The 17,897-nt window shown below is 37.0% G+C and overlaps 1 protein-coding gene and 1 long non-coding RNA gene across 3 annotated transcripts in view; both read left to right on the top strand.

Annotated features, from left to right (window-relative positions):
* The window catches only part of kcnd2 (potassium voltage-gated channel, Shal-related subfamily, member 2), a 152,111-nt gene that overhangs the window by 53,101 nt on the left and 81,113 nt on the right, over nt 1-17,897 (top strand). The gene's annotated exons all lie outside the window — the stretch shown is intronic.
* LOC124401804 overlaps nt 14,678-17,897 on the top strand; it is a 39,306-nt gene continuing 36,086 nt past the window's right edge. The window contains exon 1 of the long non-coding RNA XR_006928613.1: nt 14,678-14,716. This is a non-coding gene — a long non-coding RNA (uncharacterized LOC124401804). The remainder of the gene's footprint in view (nt 14,717-17,897) is intronic.

Consider the following 17,897-nt stretch of genomic DNA (forward strand, 5'->3'; position numbering starts at 1 on the left):
TGCTTTTATCCATTTATAGTTACATTTCATGCCATGGAGAATAGATAAATGCCTTAGTTTGTTGGAAGATTAGATGATTAGTTCCTGTTATACGAGGAAACCACTTGCTGCTGCTGGGGATGGTTTCACATGAATAGTCTACAGATACATGAGATAACTTTAGAAGGATAAAATCAAGAACCATGAAGGTGGATTTGGATTGTCTGCTTCAATGGTTAAGGGCAACAGTTTTGCACTCAAGTTCCTATCAGTGAACATCTGATAACCTAAACAATGATAAAACTATAATCAATTGATATCCTGTGCCACCCAGATGAGGATGAGTTCCCTTTTGTGCCATGATACCATCTCAAGGAGTTCTTCCTTGCCACAGTAACCACTGGTTTCTATCATGAGAGATAAATATCTGATGTTAAAATTTATATTTGCAATCTATTTATTTCTGTAGTTCTGCTTTGGGACAATGTTAAAAGTGCTATACAAATAAAATTGGAATGATTTGATTTGGATTGAATCTTTAATCTTTAATGCAGTAGCAATAAACAGTTATTAACTTAACAACATTTTTTTTTTTTCGTAAATTTAATAAGTAACAAAAAAAACCAACAACAATTTATAACATATTACCAAGGAAGCACAAAGTCATCAGTCCTCGATTTATTAAGTTTTACACAGCACTAGAACCTGAGATTCATTCAGATATTGTTAAAAAAACATCTACTTACATAAAAAGAAAGTATTATATTATGTGTCTGCAGTAAACTTTCTTTCGGCTTCTCCCATTAGGGGTATTTATGATCCGCATGTTTGATTTGGCACATGTTTTTACGCTGGATGCCCTTCCTAACGCAACCCTCCCCATTTAAACGGGCTTGGGACTGGCACTAAGGCTTGTGCAACCCTAATGGCTGGGGTTGGTTCCCTGACCAGGGATCGAACCCGGGCCGCAGCGGTGAGAGCGCCACATCCTAAACACTAGACCACCAGGGAACCCTAGATTATTATGTGTCTGCAGTAGTATTACTATAAAAATTATATCACATTTGGGGAAAAAAAAACGCTTTAAAAATAAATTACTTGAATTACAGCTGTAACTAATTAGTCACAAGTACCAAGAACATTAAGCTCAGCTAAGTGAATCTACAGTCTGGGCTAGAAAGAAATTAGCCCCACCTCTTACTTTATACCAGCAGACGGGTATTTTCTGTGTATATTCTGCGTTTTTGTTCTTAGGATGACTACTGGTGCAATTATTGTTCATTATTTTCCTTAGAAATCACAAAACATTAAATTGTATGTATTTCTTCCTTAAACCTTCTATCTCGTTTGTAGTAGTCAGGCCTGTATGCATTTTGTAGAGTTACACTGAGGTAAAATAATTTTTCTCAGACACCTACCTGCCTAAATGTCCACTCTAAAGTCTCCTCGGGTGCCAAATCTGTTGCTCGACAGCACTGATTCATAATGCATACAGAACTGGTGTGCTATGTATAGTCATAGCCCAGGTGATTGCTTCTGCCCTGTTTGGATCCTTCATCTATCATACACAGTCCTGTAGATGTTCCAGAGAGGAAGAGAGAGAGAGAGAGAGAGAGAGAGAGAGAGAGAGAGAGAGAGAGAGAGAGAGAGAGATAAGTAAGACTAGGAATAAATTCATTCACTTATTTCAAGTAAAGAAATCCTGCAGTTGCTCAGCCAGAGGACGATATGCCCATAAGGCAATATTGCTCTATCGACACTGCTGTAATTAAATAACATTGGCTAGGCTGTAATAACACTTGAATAATACGCAGTTTTATTTCTGTCAATATGTTTTGGTGAAATTGCATTGTGGCCTGACAGTTGTTTTTTTGTGCCGGGCGAGCCGACATTAATTGAAAGTGCAAGTGGGTTAGAGAGGACTATTTTGTTTTGGGGGGAAGTGGTATATGGAAGATTTCATTGATACCTCTTGGAAAATGGAATACAATTCAATAGTGCACATTTGTTTAAATTATTTCGGAGTTTAAACATTTAGATTTAAGTGATAAAAGCTCTTTAAATGTTCTTATAACAGTTTTTTGTTGTTGTTGTTGTTGTTGTTGTTTTTTGAGAGGGGGTTATCTCTTGGTGGTTTTGAACTCAAAACCTTCTGAATAGAAGTGAATTGTGTTAACCACTGAGGTACGTCCGTATCACTCACATCACTACACACTGAGACATTTTATTTTCAGTTGTCATAGCCACATGTGTATGTGCTTTTTATGTTTTACCTTTTCTCACTTGTCTTTCAACAAAGTCTCAATATTTACTTAACATACTTTAGTTTTTTAATTAACATTTTTTCTTTTGCTGTTATAGCAGTCATTCCTTTACTTACTGTTAAACTTAGTATAAAAAATACAGCTTATCATAAGCTTATTTAACAGAGAGGTCCTTTTCCCATGGCAGAAAATGTATTACCTTCTGACCAATCAGAATTGAGAATCCAACAAAGAATGAAAAGGATTAAACATTTTTTTTATGATATATTGTGTGTTTTGAGCAGTACATGTCTGCTACCATCTGTCTAAGCTCTCTATTCAAACTGCAATTATCTTTTTCAGTGACCTTCAGATTTAGCTTTAGCTTTTGAGTATGTGTTATTGTAATGAATTCTAATGACTTACCTCAGAGGACATTAGAATGTGTGTGTGTGTGTGTGTGTGTGTGTGTGTGTGTGTGTGTGTGTGTGTGTGGGGGTAAAGAAATGTGAAAGCTGAATAGAAGGGGATCACTCTGCTTATCCCCTAATCCTTAACAAACACTTCAGGTGTGCGCTATTGTAGAATCCAATTATTAGGACAAATAAAGTCAAAGTCAAATTCAAATACATCTTTCTTATCATTCTGAATATTGTACCAGGAAACAGGGTAGTCAGCATAGTCCATGCTTGTAAACATGTAGTATCCCTTGATACATGTTAGTTTTAAGGTGAGGGGCAGAGTTATGAATATACAGGTAACGACTAACATTATGCTCTTCATGTAATAAAACCCGACTTGATTTCTATCTAGCTTAGAGGGAGGAAATGAGGTAGGATTTCATCATTTGTCTATAAAACATTAAGTAAACTTAAATCTTTGAGTAAACTAAAAGAAATTACCGTATTTTTCGGACTATAAGCCGCTACTTTTTTCCCATGTTTTAAACCCCGCGGCTTAAACAACGAAGCGGCTAATTTATGAATTTTTCCTGGGTTTTTCCCGGTTTCACAAACTTCAAGCCAAAAAACTGAGCCCCATAACATTAGACCAATGAAATTTCCGAACGGAAACGAAAAAACGCACCTCACCTGTGTTCTGAGCTGCACGGCTTCAGGAGAAAAAATGTTTTTTTTTAAACGCACGACGATGCCAAAAGATAAACTCCTGAGAGAAATAGTTGTGAAAGGAAGGAGGAAGACAGTGAACAATGACTTTATTGCTAGGCTACTGTTTAGATACAAGTCGTTGTAACGCGTTGAGTCTGGGTGAAGGGAGAGCTCGCTAACTCCAGTTACAACAGAAATCATATAAGCACAGACAGGTTTCCAAACTCGTGCTTTTTTATTTTTCTTGGCAACAGCGTTATGGGTTAGTCAAAGAAACATAGAAATGAGCATCAGAAAATAATAAGGACATAATCCTCATCTTGAACACACGCAGTAATACCGGGAATTGCAGTGGCAGGCTATTCCCAAAATACCGCTATGCTCCTAAAGGAAGCGCAACATATTTCACCTGTTACACCATGTGTAACGTGTCTTTCGTTAAAGGCTGTGTTAAGTACATTAGTGTAGACACCTGCGCCTTATAGACAGGTGCGGCTTATTTATGTTAAAAATAAAAATATTTGTAAAAGACAGGTGCGGCTTATATATGTGCGCTTTATAGTCCGGAAATTACGGTAATCCCAAGAGAATTTTTTTAGGGATCGAAAATACATTAGCTACTATGACATCCATTTGTTATTATTATTATTATTATTATTATTATTATTATTATTATTGTTATTATTAATATTATAGATTCTCACTAAAAGTGCTGTTCAGCTACCCCTACCGCTTATTGTCATGCAGTTCTGCTGCATTCTGTATGTTCTCTATATCTTTATATAATTGTATATAATTGCTGATTTCTAGCAAACTATAGCTTTTCTTTATACATGTGCACTGTATATACTGTATTGTATATACACTGTGTTATCTTGAGTACTGTTGTATGTACAATGTACATATACCTTATATCTTATTTATTTGCTGTTTATACTTACATATTTATCTGCACATTTTCTATCTATCTATCTATCTATCTATCTATCTATCTATCTATCTATCTATCTATCTATCTATCTATCTATCTATCTATCTATCTATCTATCTATCTATCTATCTATCTATCGATCAATCTCCTGTCAGTGGCTAAATGATGCTAAGTGGTGGTCTAGCCTTAAATGACGAGACATATGTATAGCATATATACTGTATATTCTGTATCATCAAGTCATGCAGCTTTGTTGATGTGATCATATTCTAGTGTGATCATTTATACTTGCAACATTGAGGATGCCACACACAGAAAGCTTAGGTAGTGCCAAATCAGGTGGCATTAACCGTCACAAGCAGTTTATAACAGTGTTCTGGACAGCTTGAATTGCAGCATCAATACAGCTGTGAACATTACTGTAGTCCATTTAGATCCATTGAATCAGCATTAAACCGCAGCCTATTACCCCTTTTACGCCCCACTGCGTTCCCATCCAACATCTCTTAATCCCATAAAAAACATCCTTTTTTTACAGCGGGATTCTACACTATTCAATTCCCCGTTGAAAATGTGACAGACCCAAACTAAAGTGGTGTCACTCACTCTCACAGGTTCACTGAGACTGTTTTTGTTACACCGTGTCCTGTGGGTGGCCTGTAGCACTGCCTCTGAGGAGACATGGATTTATTCCAACAGACTCTGCTAAGCACCCAAGGAGAGGAAGTGGGAAGGGTTCAGAGTGGAACCTGGAAAGACATTTCTTATCACTCTCAAATGCCTTTGTGGGGTGGAGGTGAAAGGGGAAACAAGAAATCATTGATCAAAGGAGTGGTAGAGGTAGAGCATCTTAGGGGAGAAAATATGCATATATATAGTATATACATACTATATGGACAAAGGTATTGGGACACCTGACCTTTCTTGCTATATGTGGTTATGTGCATGTTTATGGACATTTAATAATCCTTACTCATACCTGACATTACCCGACTGAAAAATGATTCTGAATGGAAAAAGTACAATTGGATGATCTGTGGTTACATCAGGCAGATTACCGTATATGTATTTTTAGGTTTTACTGAAAATTCGGCTCTGGTGAAAGGAGATTTGTACTCTAGTACTCTAGTAAAGCTATAGTTTGCTGTTCATATGTCAACATACAGTATATTTCTCACTGAAACAATTCTTCTGTCAAACGTATTAGTAACAATAAACATATTACGTTAAATAAACATTTTGCTTTTCCTTCAGTACCTCAGATTATTGCTACATACCTTCATTATGACAGAAAGGCTTGCTTTACTTTCTGGTTCTTCTCCAACTCTATCTCTAAGCTGATTGGCTCACCAAACATGGCCTTCGTAGCCTATCAGAAGCATCTCTCTGTCTACGAAACTTTCCACATACAGTTTAAATAATCCTGGTGCCATTTCTGAGTGTGTTACATGTATTTCCGTTCCACCCTCCATCTCCCAAATACCACATGTATAGATCTGTTACCCAGGTCACTCTTACTTTTACATTTTGCAGGAGCAGCATAGGTTCTTAACATTATGTTTGGACATGCCTAGCAAACGCAGCCCGAGGACTCACTCACTTATCAATGCTGTTATCATCAGCAGCAGCATCTGCAGCAGATCTAGTTCACCAACAGCAAACCTATCTACACTCCATTCACGTAAACTCTCACAATCATCATTCTGATTGTTGTCATGATTGAGCTCTCATTTATCTCAGTGTATGCATAGCATGCATGTTCATGTTCCTCATAAAAGGTTTTGAGAATCTTTTTTTTTTCTGAAAAAAAAAGCTATTTTTCCTCGTCTTATCTTCGATTTGATGGACAAGTATGACATATACTTATGTCATACTTGTCGTATAAAAAATATCAGTGTGTACAATAATGGCTGGGTGAAAAATACTATAATAGATTGTCTAAAAATAAGTCAGAAGTTTATTGTGCTGTTATAATTGAATAGCTTTTATAATAGCCGTATGAATTGCATAGATTATTTGCAGCCCCATCCTCCATATCGATTAGCAGTGGAAAACATTTAATATTAATTAAGCTACATGGGCGTAAAGCACCCATGCTTGATCTGTTCCATAACGACGCTCTGTGTGTGACGAGGTAATGTGTTTCAGCTAAAATGAGTAGCAATCGATTACACCCTGGCAGATATTCTGATGATCTCGGCCATGTTTCAATCAGCAGTGATGTCTCTCTCCGTTTGCAGGTTTGCCATCACATAGGCTTTCATTTCATCAAACCCCTTACCATCTTCTTTTCTTAATTCAAAGATATGATTTTGCTTAGCAACTGATTAAGCTCTTGTTTGTCTGTTTGTATTTAATAGTTTCATATTTGACTTCAAAAGAGAGAAGACGGAGGCTGTTGAGGGAACTGTTATAAACTGGAAGAAACGTTTCACAGAAGTACATGTAACTGGAAATGGCTAAAAAGTGAAGCGTTATTGTTGCTGCAGCTGTTTGTAGTAGGAGAAGATGAAGACCTTATAGTAATAGTTTCATTTTAGAATTACATTTTTAAATTTGATGTTTTTTTTTATATATAAAAATATATATAAAAATATATATATTTACACCTCATTGTAAAATGGTTCCCTGGTGGTCTAGTGGTTAGGATGCGGTCCTCTCACCGATGCGGCCCGGGTTCGATCCCCGGTCAGGGAACCAACCCCAGCCATTAGGGTTACACAAGCCAGTGCACCCTTAGTGCTGGTCCCAAGCCCGGATAAATGGGGAGGGTTGCGTTAGGAAGGGCATCCAGCGTAAAAACATGTGCCCAATCAAACATAGTGGATCATGTATACAAATGATCTACCGAATACCTAATGGGAGAAGCTGAAAGAAAGTTTATATACCTGATTGTAAAATGTGTTTTTTATATCCAATTCCATATTTTGTCTCAATTTTCTGTTGGAGTAATAACCTCCACTTTCTGCTAGAGTAATAACCTCCACAAGGATGCTCCACTAGATTTTGGAATGTGCTTGTGGAGATTTGTGGTCACTAACCCACAAGACTCTTAAAAAACTTATGTATTGATGTAGGGTTCATAGATCTCACTTTTGCAAAATAATGCTGGAACAAATTTAAATCTCTTAGTCCAAATAAAGAAAAAAATGTAATACTACCTGAACCAAACACATCCTATCTGACTCGCAGAGAGCTGAATCCTGGAGCTTTTGTTGGATATGTCGTCAGAAAATATTAATTGAACTTTATCTAATTAGCCTGTGTGATTATCCTTTACTGTTCCAGATTGCACCCTTGTGTTGTCCTGCTGACTTGTGTGTATATGATTCCAAATATTGTTGTAATTTCAGTGGTAGTCTGTTATACAGAAAACCTTAGACCACAGGCTAGGTGAGATTACCTGGCACTGTTGTAAAGTGGCGCTGAGTTTTGATTTCACTCGTTTTTTCTGTCGTGGTGATGTGTGTTAAATATTAAACAGTGTTTCTCCTGTAAGCGAGCTCAAATGCTGTATTGTTTCTCTCTCGCTCTCTTGTTTTTTCTGCCTGTGTGTCTCACTTATCACTATGTTGGTATACTTTTCTCAGAGGACGTTGCTCAATGTGTTTATTTATCTCTAGCGATTACACATTTTTACACAAAGGCTCGTTTTTGTTTGGGACCACAAGAGAAGTTTATGCTGTTTGGCCACATCTGAAGTTCCACACCATCTGGGTTCAAAGAACAAATGTTTTTTTTTATTATACCACAGAGATGTTAAATGCTCGATTCAAACTGGTCAGAAGTTAGCAGTCCAGAGTAGCTCCAGCTTGTTTGTATGTATGCAGTCATTGTAAGGCATAATCCTTTTCATAAAAACAGCTTATACAGGGACTCTGATTCGTTACACCGATTCATTGGTATTGGTGAAGTTTTCTGTGAGAAGTTTGCAAATGTTGATTTGTTGGTTTTGTATTCATTCTGTATAACAGCGCAGCGGTTTTATTCATTGCCTGGTGGATTTTTATATGCTGCTACTTTCAGTGCTCTTTTGTCCATTGTAGCCTCCTGGTTTCGGCTGGCAGAAGTGGAATTCAACGTGCTTTGGTGTTGTTGTAAAACGTCGTCCTCGAGTTTCGCTGTGTAATACTCAGTCTACATTATTCTGTTTTGTTTTTTAAACGCTCTCTATCAACACCAGCATTTTTAAACATTTTCCAAAAATTGTATGTCCATCCATATTCTGCACATGTTTAAAAATTTTAGAAGCTTTGAAAAAAAGACAAATGAAAAAGATAGACAATAGATAAATGAAAGAGAGATGGAAATTGGAAAAAAGATGGAGAGAAAAGGATGTGAGGAAGGTGAAATGTAGAGGAAAGTGGAAAGGAGAGCAGGTTGTGAGGAAGGATGAGGACAAATGAGAGAAAAGAGTAGAAGAAATTAGAGGCCTGAAAGAGAAAGTTGGGAGATGAGCAGATGGGAAAGTTAGACATAGGAGATAATTAAACACAATATGAGGGGGATAGACATGAGGAAGTGTGAGAGCAGATGAGAGGAATGAAAAAAGGAGAACAAAAGGAGAAGAGAATAAAAAGGAAGAATAAGAAAGAAAAGAGGAAGAAATGAGAAAGGGGTAAGCAGAGTAAGAAAGACAGGAGAGAATAAAATAAATAAGAAATGAATGAAGCAGAGAAGAAGACACGAGGAAGGCGGCTAAGGGTTAGAAGAGGTGGGTCGAAACAAAAATGATAGCGAAAAAGGAATAGTGGAAGAAAGAGTGTGAAAGAAAACATCAAAAAGGAGGACGTGACATGAGGCAGGGTAAGAGCAGATGGTAGGAACGAAAAGGGAGAACTAGAAAAGAGAAGGAAGGGCGATGAGGAAAGGAAATGAAAAGGGAAGACAAGAGAATCAAAGAAAGGAGATTTAGGAAAGAAGAAGAGAAGAAGACACAAGGAAGGGCAAAAGAAAACAGAAAAGGATGAATAGTAATCATCATTTTTTTATCATTTACTATTTGTCTCTTTTGAAATGATGCAATTGTGAATGTTCAGCCTCCTTTAAAAATAATGCAGTTTGAAATATTGATGTTTTCTCAGTCCGATTGTGTTTTCAAATGTATTCACTTACACAGCATGGAAAAGCTTGATTTTAATCTCAGTGTGGACAGAGGACAATAAAAGATGTTTGTGAAGTTTATTGGGATTAATATGGCCAACAAATCAGCCCATATTAAAGCAACAACATTTGCCAAGATAGAAATCACATTCTACTGTTTGTACGTTACGTGAAGCATAGGCCTTTGTTTGCATGTTTTCATGATTTTCTGCACTGTGCTTCATTATGGTTTAGCATCTGAAGGAATGAGCAAGTGTGTGTAAGTGTAATGAATCACAAAATCCAGCCAAATTGTTCATTTTAAAATGTAAAATTTTATATTTATAAGATAATACATGGTTAGGTGTGTGTTGAATGATTTAATTAAGTAAAAACGTGAAGCAGGATGTATACTGTATATACGCCGTATGAGCAAAAGTTTTGGGAGACCCGACTTTTCCCGTCATATGTGGTTCATCGGCAAACTGTTACCACATATTTGAAGGCGAACAATTGTATAGAATGTATTTGGATACAGTAGGATGAACTTTTCTTTAAACTTTCTTTAAACTTAAACTAGGAGACCCAAAACAGCTTCACGTGGATAGGAATTACATGGGATGGACAGGAAGATCTTGAGTAGCCTGCTATAGAGCTCTGACCTCAACTCAGCACCTTCGAGATGAATTAGAGCACTGAATGCAACCCAGGCCCCTATAGACTTTACTAACACCCTTGTTTTGGAATGAGCACAAATTCCCACAAGCGCACTCCACAATCTAGTGAAACATCCTACCAGAAGAGAGGGGATTAAAATAACAGAAAATGGGGACTAATTGTGGAATAGGATGTTCAAAAAGCACATCTGAATCTAATGGTCAGGTGTCCACTAAATATTGTATGTATAAATGTATGTATGCTTCGAATAATAAAGCTGTTGAAGTTAAATTCATGTTTTATTCTATTTCTATTTCCAATTTTTTCATCAGATTAATCCTGTGCCTTGGCCAGTTATTTAAAAATCACCATATTCACCATATCACAGGCAGGAATCCTTCTTTTAGCTTAGTAAGGTCATTAGGAAATGCTTTCAATTGCTGCCTTGCTCTGTATGCTGCTGGGACTGTATGTTACTATGGTTACGGTTTATAAGAATACACACCTTTCAGCCAATCAGCATCAAGTATTCCACTGGACCATAGTATAACAACAGTATACAGTATAAAAAAGTTAATTATACATCTTCAATATCTGTTTGTTGTTTTTCCCATTAGAGAGGCCAGTTATGCAAATGACAGATTCAGTTATTTGTTTTGAGTGTTTAGTGCATACAGTAGACTTTTCCCTGAGAAACGATTTGATGTAGTATTTTTTTTTAAATAAAAAAGCATGAGGTTAAAATCCAGAGTATCCCCTGGGTAGCTATGTGATTAAATATCCGATCGGCTGCCTTTTTTCCCTGTTGAAGAGAGTTAGATCAGAAACACAGGTACCTCCTCTGTTCCTATTTTTTCATCCTCTCCATCGAACACGAGAAGAGCAGTCGAGGGCGTTCTTCATATGCACTCAGACAAAGCTTAACCCACTTCGCATATAAAGTTCCCCTTTAGAACATTTACCAAGTAGAAGGAGGAGGAAGGAAAGTTGGGAACGAATTATGAGAAGAGCTGAAAATAAAGGAAAAGTAGAGAGAGGGAAAGAATAAGTAGAGAAAGAAATAGAGAATGGGAATAAGAGTAGAGAGAGTGGAAACAAATTAAGATAGGAAATTGAGGAGAAATGTGGAGAGGAGAGGAAAATTTAAATGGGTAGAAAGGAGAGGACTAACAGGAGAAGAAGATATGAAAAAGAAAGATATGAGGGACATGAGGGGAGGAGGAGTAGAGGAAAAGTTAAAAGTAGGAGAGAAGATGGGATGAAAAGAAAACTGAGCGCATTAAAAAGCGAAGACAAGTGAGAATTAAAGAGAAAGGGAATAAGAAAAGATGGAGATAAGAGGATTTGAGCAGGTTGTGAGGAAAGATAAGGACAGAAGAGAAGAGAAGAAGAGAAGAGAAGAAGAGAAGAGAAGAAGAGAAGAGAAGAGAGAGAAGAGAAGAGAGAGAGAAGAGAAAGCGAAAGTTGGAGAGCAGATGGGAAAGTTAGACAGGCGATAATTAAAGAGAAAAGACAATCTGGAAGAAAAATAGAGAAGGAGACATGTGGAAGGAGGACTGGGCATGAGTGTGAAAGCAGATGAAAGGAATAAAAAGAGAGCAGAAAGAGAGGAAAGTTAATGAATTGGAGAAATAAGAGAGAATAAATAGCAAAAGAAGAGACAAAGAAATTAGTAAGAGGGTGAGCAGATGAGTAAGAAAGACTGGAGAGAATAAAAGAAATAAGAAATGACTGAAAGAGAGAGAAGAAGGAGGAAGGCAAAAGAGAGGTAGAGCATGTAGAGAAAATGTAGTAGTGAAGGACAGAGAGTGGAGGAAGAAATCAAAAGGAGGACGTGACATAAGGCAGGATAAGAGCAGATGAGAGGGAAAGGAAGAGAATAGAACATGAGAAGAAAAAGGATAAAGAAGAAATGAAATCAAATAAATTAGATTATAGAAGAGCAGAAAAAGAAGAAGACATAAGGAAGGATGAAAGCAAAAGAAAAGAGAAAGGAGAGGGCATGTGGGAAGAGACTTGAGGAGAGATGAATAGAAAGAAAATAGGAGAGAAAAGGAGTAGTGGAGGAAATATCATGGAGGAAAGCAGAAAAAAGAAATGTTGGAGGAGGATGAAGGTTATGAGAGGTGGACAGAAAAGGACAGAAAGAAATGAGGATAGAAGAAAAAAGAATAGTGGAGGGAAGAGAATAGAGGAGAGATAAAGAAATGAAAAAGAAGTGAAGGACGAGACAGCTGGAGTTTTTCTCGCTTGGTGCCGTTTCAGATGGACGATGTTGGCATGATGGGAAGAACAGGCTGAGCAGCAGGGATGGACACTGCACATGTAATCACTGCTAATATCTCAGCAACATATCCATCTCTCTCTTTCTTTCTTATCTATCTATCATTTCTCTTATATCGCAGCAACCTATAGTTTAAAATCATTCTTTTTCCAATGTCACATCAACATTTAAATGTATTTATTGTTATATGGACAATTTATGGACTATTCTTACTGGTCAGAAACAAAAAGAGAAACGTCCTTCACTTGTTTATTTTTTTTTGTCTGTATATATATATTTATTCATTTTACATTAAATAGAAGAAAAAGGGAACAATTCCTATTTTTTTCCTAGCGGTTTTCTGCTGCAACACATACTTGCATGTCATACTTTTAATGTATTGATCAAAATCAAGCATTCAGGCATCAAGTTCCTTGTAAAGCAATGTACTATTTGATTTAATTCCTAAGGGTTTTTTTTTGCTATTTATATAAATCTATTTTGTGACAAAGTCCAGCATTAATGGACAGGATTATGGAACCGAACTACTTTTTCCCATGGGCTACTGCACCTGATTGAACCACATCACATGATTGTTTGTGCACCGGTTCCTCATTCACAATGAATTAGAAGTTAGAAGAAAACTGATGGTTTCTTGTTCTTCCATGTGATCACCATGGGGGAAAACTTGAAGTCATCAATGGAGTAAAAGGTGAGTCTTTATACAAGTGCTAATTATCTGCATATGTAAAACAAGGGATGCGGTTCAATGAGGTGCAGTGGTTGATAAAATGTAATTCAGAATATACAGTAGATGGTAGCAAAGTACACTTGAGTTTGTGGACACTTGACTATCCCATTCCACATTTGCTCTTCCAACAACCTCCACTCTTCTGGGAAGGTGTTCCACTAGATTTTTTTCGTGTTTTTGATGAATTTGGGCTCCTTCTGCTGCAACAGTGTCAGGTACTGATGTAGGTGAGGTGAGGAGGCTCGGGATGCATTAAGTGTTTACAGTTTATCCCAAAGGTGTTCAATAGGGTTGAGGTCAGAGCTCTATAGCAGGCCACCTAAGAGCTTACACTGTATACCTTGTAAACCATGGTTTCATGAGGCTTCATAGGGTTGGCATTGTGCACAGGGCTATTGTCATGCTGGAAGAGGTTTGTGTCTTCTAGTTCAAGCAATGGGAAGATTTTATGTTACCACATGCATAGACATGCTAAACAATCTTACAGTATAACTCAAACTTATGGTAACAGTTTGAGGAAGAACTACATATGGCTGGGAAACTCAAGTGTCCAAATATTTGTGTCTGTTGTATTTTTGATTTATGTCCCCTGGTGGTCTAGTGGTTAGGATGCGGCGCTCACTGCTGTGGCCTGGGTTCGATCCCCGGTCAGGGAACCAACCCCAGCCGCTCTTAGTGCCGCTCCCATAAATGGGGAGGGTTTTGTTAGGAAGGGCATCCAGTGTAAAAACATGCGGATGGTCCGCTGTGGCGACCCCTAATGGGAGAAGCTAAAAGAAAGTTTGTTTATTGTATTTTTTTTAATTAGTTAGTGTACTTTATTATAAAATGTTTTAGTAATCTGTACTTTATGAGAAAAAAGGGTTGCAAAGAGGTGGAAAATTCTTAGTAAATCTTTGGAAAATTCCTTTATGGGAATTAATTAGAAATTTGTGGAAATCTATATAAACTATCTTATATAAAAACATAACATTAAATCTGGTTGTTTTAACCAAGCTTATCCTTGAAGATTTTTGTTTTTCAAAATTACATTTAAATTCCTTGTTATAAGCTAACCTGCAATTTTGTATATTCTCAGTTTATTCCCATTAATTCTCGTTAATTTCCATATACTCCCATTATATTCCATTAACATGCTGATCCTTGCTGCTTTGAAGCAAACACATAAACTGGGATAATTGAAAAGCAGTCATGAGGCCACAAGTATAGCCATGTGTACGATTCTGGTGAGTTTGTGTGGTGGAAGGGTTCATTCAATGTGTGCCTATAACAATAAAACATCTGATGTGCAGGAGAATGGAACACTGACTTGAATCAATGCAATAAAAGTTCTAAAAGATCAGTACTTCCAATGAGAAGCAATTACTTCTGTAACTTTACTCAAATAGAAGGAGTAGGTTTACTGGAGTCATTAATAAAGTGACTTGACTTGAACCAAGAGCATGGTTGAAGGAAATCCGGTTAAAATTGCTTGGTTGGATGAGCTACAGCTTAGTATCGCGGATAACATTTGCAAACTTAGCAACCGTGCAGGCCAAACCTAAGGGTGTATAGACACAAGCTAATGAGACACGACGAGAAGCAATAACTTGTAACAGGTGCAAACAATCCTGAAGGTCAGATCAGAGCGGGAACTTCAACGAGATCCCCCAAAGCTGGTCCGCTCTGAGGCCTCACCATACAGCAGCTGTAATCTCGGAGGTAAGAGCCTGCCTGTGGATATTTATTGTGGTGTGTTGACAGAGTGTGGGTTTTAGTGCAGTGCTTCCGCATTTCCTAGGCAGCATATGGGTCCAGAGCGGTTATTACCAGAGCAACACAATCATCCTTCACTTTGTCTGCTCGAATGATGCCGCAAATGCAATTACAATGCGACCGGCGAGGGGAAAGGAGGAGGGCCTCCATATAAAATTTAATTAAAATATACCATATTTGACTTCTTTTTGCCACTGGAGAATATTATCTCTCAAAGATCTTTCAGTTTCATGTAAGGCACTTAAAAGTGTGTGTGTGTGTGTGTGTGTGTGTGTGTGTGGGGGTGGGGGTGGGGGTTAGGTTACGACATCTATCTGTCTGTCTGTCTGTCTGTCTGTCTATCTATCTATCTATCTATCTATCTATCTATCTATCTATCTATCTATCTATCTATCTATCTATCTATCTATCCAGTAGTTTCTAAATCACAAAATAGATAGATAGATAGATAGATAGATAGATAGATAGATAGATAGATAGATAGATAGATAGATAGAATGAGAAATATTAGATCATCTTTACTTTTTCATTATTCAAGACAGATTATTAGATTGTTTAATCCATCATACTATGAACCTGTGCCTCATCTTGAACCTTGTAACAGCTCAGGTAGTATTTGTTCTGATTTCATTACCCTATCCTTTACATCCATATTAATATAATCCTAACCTTTTTTAGTGTCACCTATTGCACGCTTTCTCTCTCTATCACTCTCTTTCTCTCTTTCTCTCTTCTCACTGTGTCTTAGTGGTATGTCAGCATGTGGCCAGCTGGCAGCTCAGATGGAGAAAATGTGCCTCGAATCAATTATTGATACCTGAACCTCTTGACACTGAATCACACTCACACACGCACGCACACACACACACACACACACACACACACACACACACACACACACACACACACAAATACATTCAGTCTGAAGTGGACAATAAATCTCCAATAGAGTAGATCATTGTTAGTCATTGATGATGCAGTTTTGTTTATAAAATCCGAGTAGTTCTTACGCAATTCTTTGGAAGTTGCACCCTAATAACAGCACAAAGCAAAGTGGAGACGTGTGTGTGTGTGTGTGTGTGTGTGTGTGTGTGTGTGTGTTTTGAACTGATATTGCCAGTGCTTTCCAATTATCCTTGACAAGATGCATTTTTTAATACACACATGCACATGTACTGGGTGCAACCTTTAATTTACACAGTGCTCCTGATGAATAACTTGCAGAGGTTTAACATCAGTATTATAAAAGGGTTTAATAATCAAAACCAAGTTATTTATTGTAGCATGTTGCTGATAACAGGGATATCTGATACCAGAGACCTACTTCTTAGAGATTGAACACCCAGATGCTTAGAACTTCTCCTTGTAATGAAAAAAAAAGGAAGTGCTCCTAAGAGTTTCATAGCATATAACAGATTACACTTAAGCTATGTTCACAATAGGCATTTTTTTACCAAATAGAGTGTTCATTATACTGATAAGGAAGAAAATAAAAGAAACTCATATCATAACCCTATTTTTTAACTCCATTTCCCCACCTCGATTTAGCTCTAATTCCAAGCCTATTATCTGGCTCTTCTTTTATCCCCCTAGCTACCGAACAGGCATAATGTGCTTCCTTGGAGATATATGCAGCCAGACCTCGTGTCTATTCGAACTCTCATGCTGAAAATGCTTGAAGAAAAAACGCTAATTGCCTTTATATATATATATATATATATATATATATATATATATATATATATATACACATACATATGAGACAACTCTCATAAGAGTCCCTTGTGTCACTCCTGATCATCTCAGAAGCCAGACTTATAGCTCCTACAAGAGACATCTGACAATATTTATTCGCTACTTGCAAAACTCCTAACTTTTAAAGATGCAGTGCCGTAAACTATTTTTCCGATCCTCTGACAAGACCGTGCTGCATCAGAGTTTGTTTACGCATTAAAAAAGCAGAGTTGTTACACAAAAGTGTGTCTAGTCAGGGAGATTGCAAGTATATAAAAGTGTATAGGACACTCAGAGAGGGTGAGATTATGCCCTGATGGATAGGGGAGGTTAAAAAAGCCAGTGCTGACACCCAGACAGTGGTGCCACTTACATTCTCTTAGACTCTGTCATCATGCCAGTGATATAAAAACACTTTATAGTTGCACCAGTCAGGGAAATTTGTAGATTTTAACCATAAAATGATCTTTTCTTCTCGCGTCATGAAACGATTGTTTCTAATAATTAAAGATTTTTCAGTAGTAATTCATGAATACATTTGATGTAAAACTGGTGTTATAGCTTGTGCTTTCAGCTACTCATAAAAAATGACAAGGACGTGGTGTATGGTCCCGATGTTAATCAAAGTTCTTCTTACTTTTCATATTATGTAGTTATACTTTCTGATGACTAACAATTTTTTCCATATAAGTTCATTGTTACAGTCGGCGGTGGACGAAGTAGTACTTGAATTAAAGTAGAGATACACTACTGGAGATACAGGTAAAATATAACTCTAGTAAAAGTAAATGTGCTCTCTTTAAACTTTCACTTATTTGTTTTCAAATGTACTCAAGTATCCAATGATTTATTATGGTTATAATGTTCCTATTATAATTTTTGTCACAAGTCTCCTGCATAATCAACTCAGTTTATGTGAAAAGACTCTAATGTTACTCTTAGTACACCAGTCTATTGATATTTGAATGAATATGAATGATATTTATGAGTCAAACATTGATATCTATTACAATTATCATGAGCCCAAAACCTTCTTTAACTACTTCAGGAAAATCGATTTAATAAGGCCACGGGTGTTGTGGCGATTTCGAGTCAGAAGTTTTTTAATTATTTATTCCTCTCATAATGAGTAAAAAGTCAGAAATTTGCCATTGAAATGTAGTGAAGTGAAAGTAAAAGTCTCCCCAAATGGAAGTACTTCAGTAAAGTAGAGATACGTGAAAAAGCTACGTAAGTACAGTAATGAATTACATTTACTTTGTTACTGTCCGCCACTGGTTACATTTGATGTAGAACATCCATAAAACATGCTTGTTTCATCAGGAAGGTGGTAGCTTTGTGGTCTCTAGGTTACTGATCAGACGGTTCTCATTCAGAAACAAGACTGTTAGTA

Source organism: Silurus meridionalis, chromosome 18 (assembly GCF_014805685.1).
Source record: "Silurus meridionalis isolate SWU-2019-XX chromosome 18, ASM1480568v1, whole genome shotgun sequence".
In the NCBI taxonomy this organism is placed as follows: Eukaryota; Metazoa; Chordata; class Actinopteri; order Siluriformes; family Siluridae; genus Silurus; species Silurus meridionalis.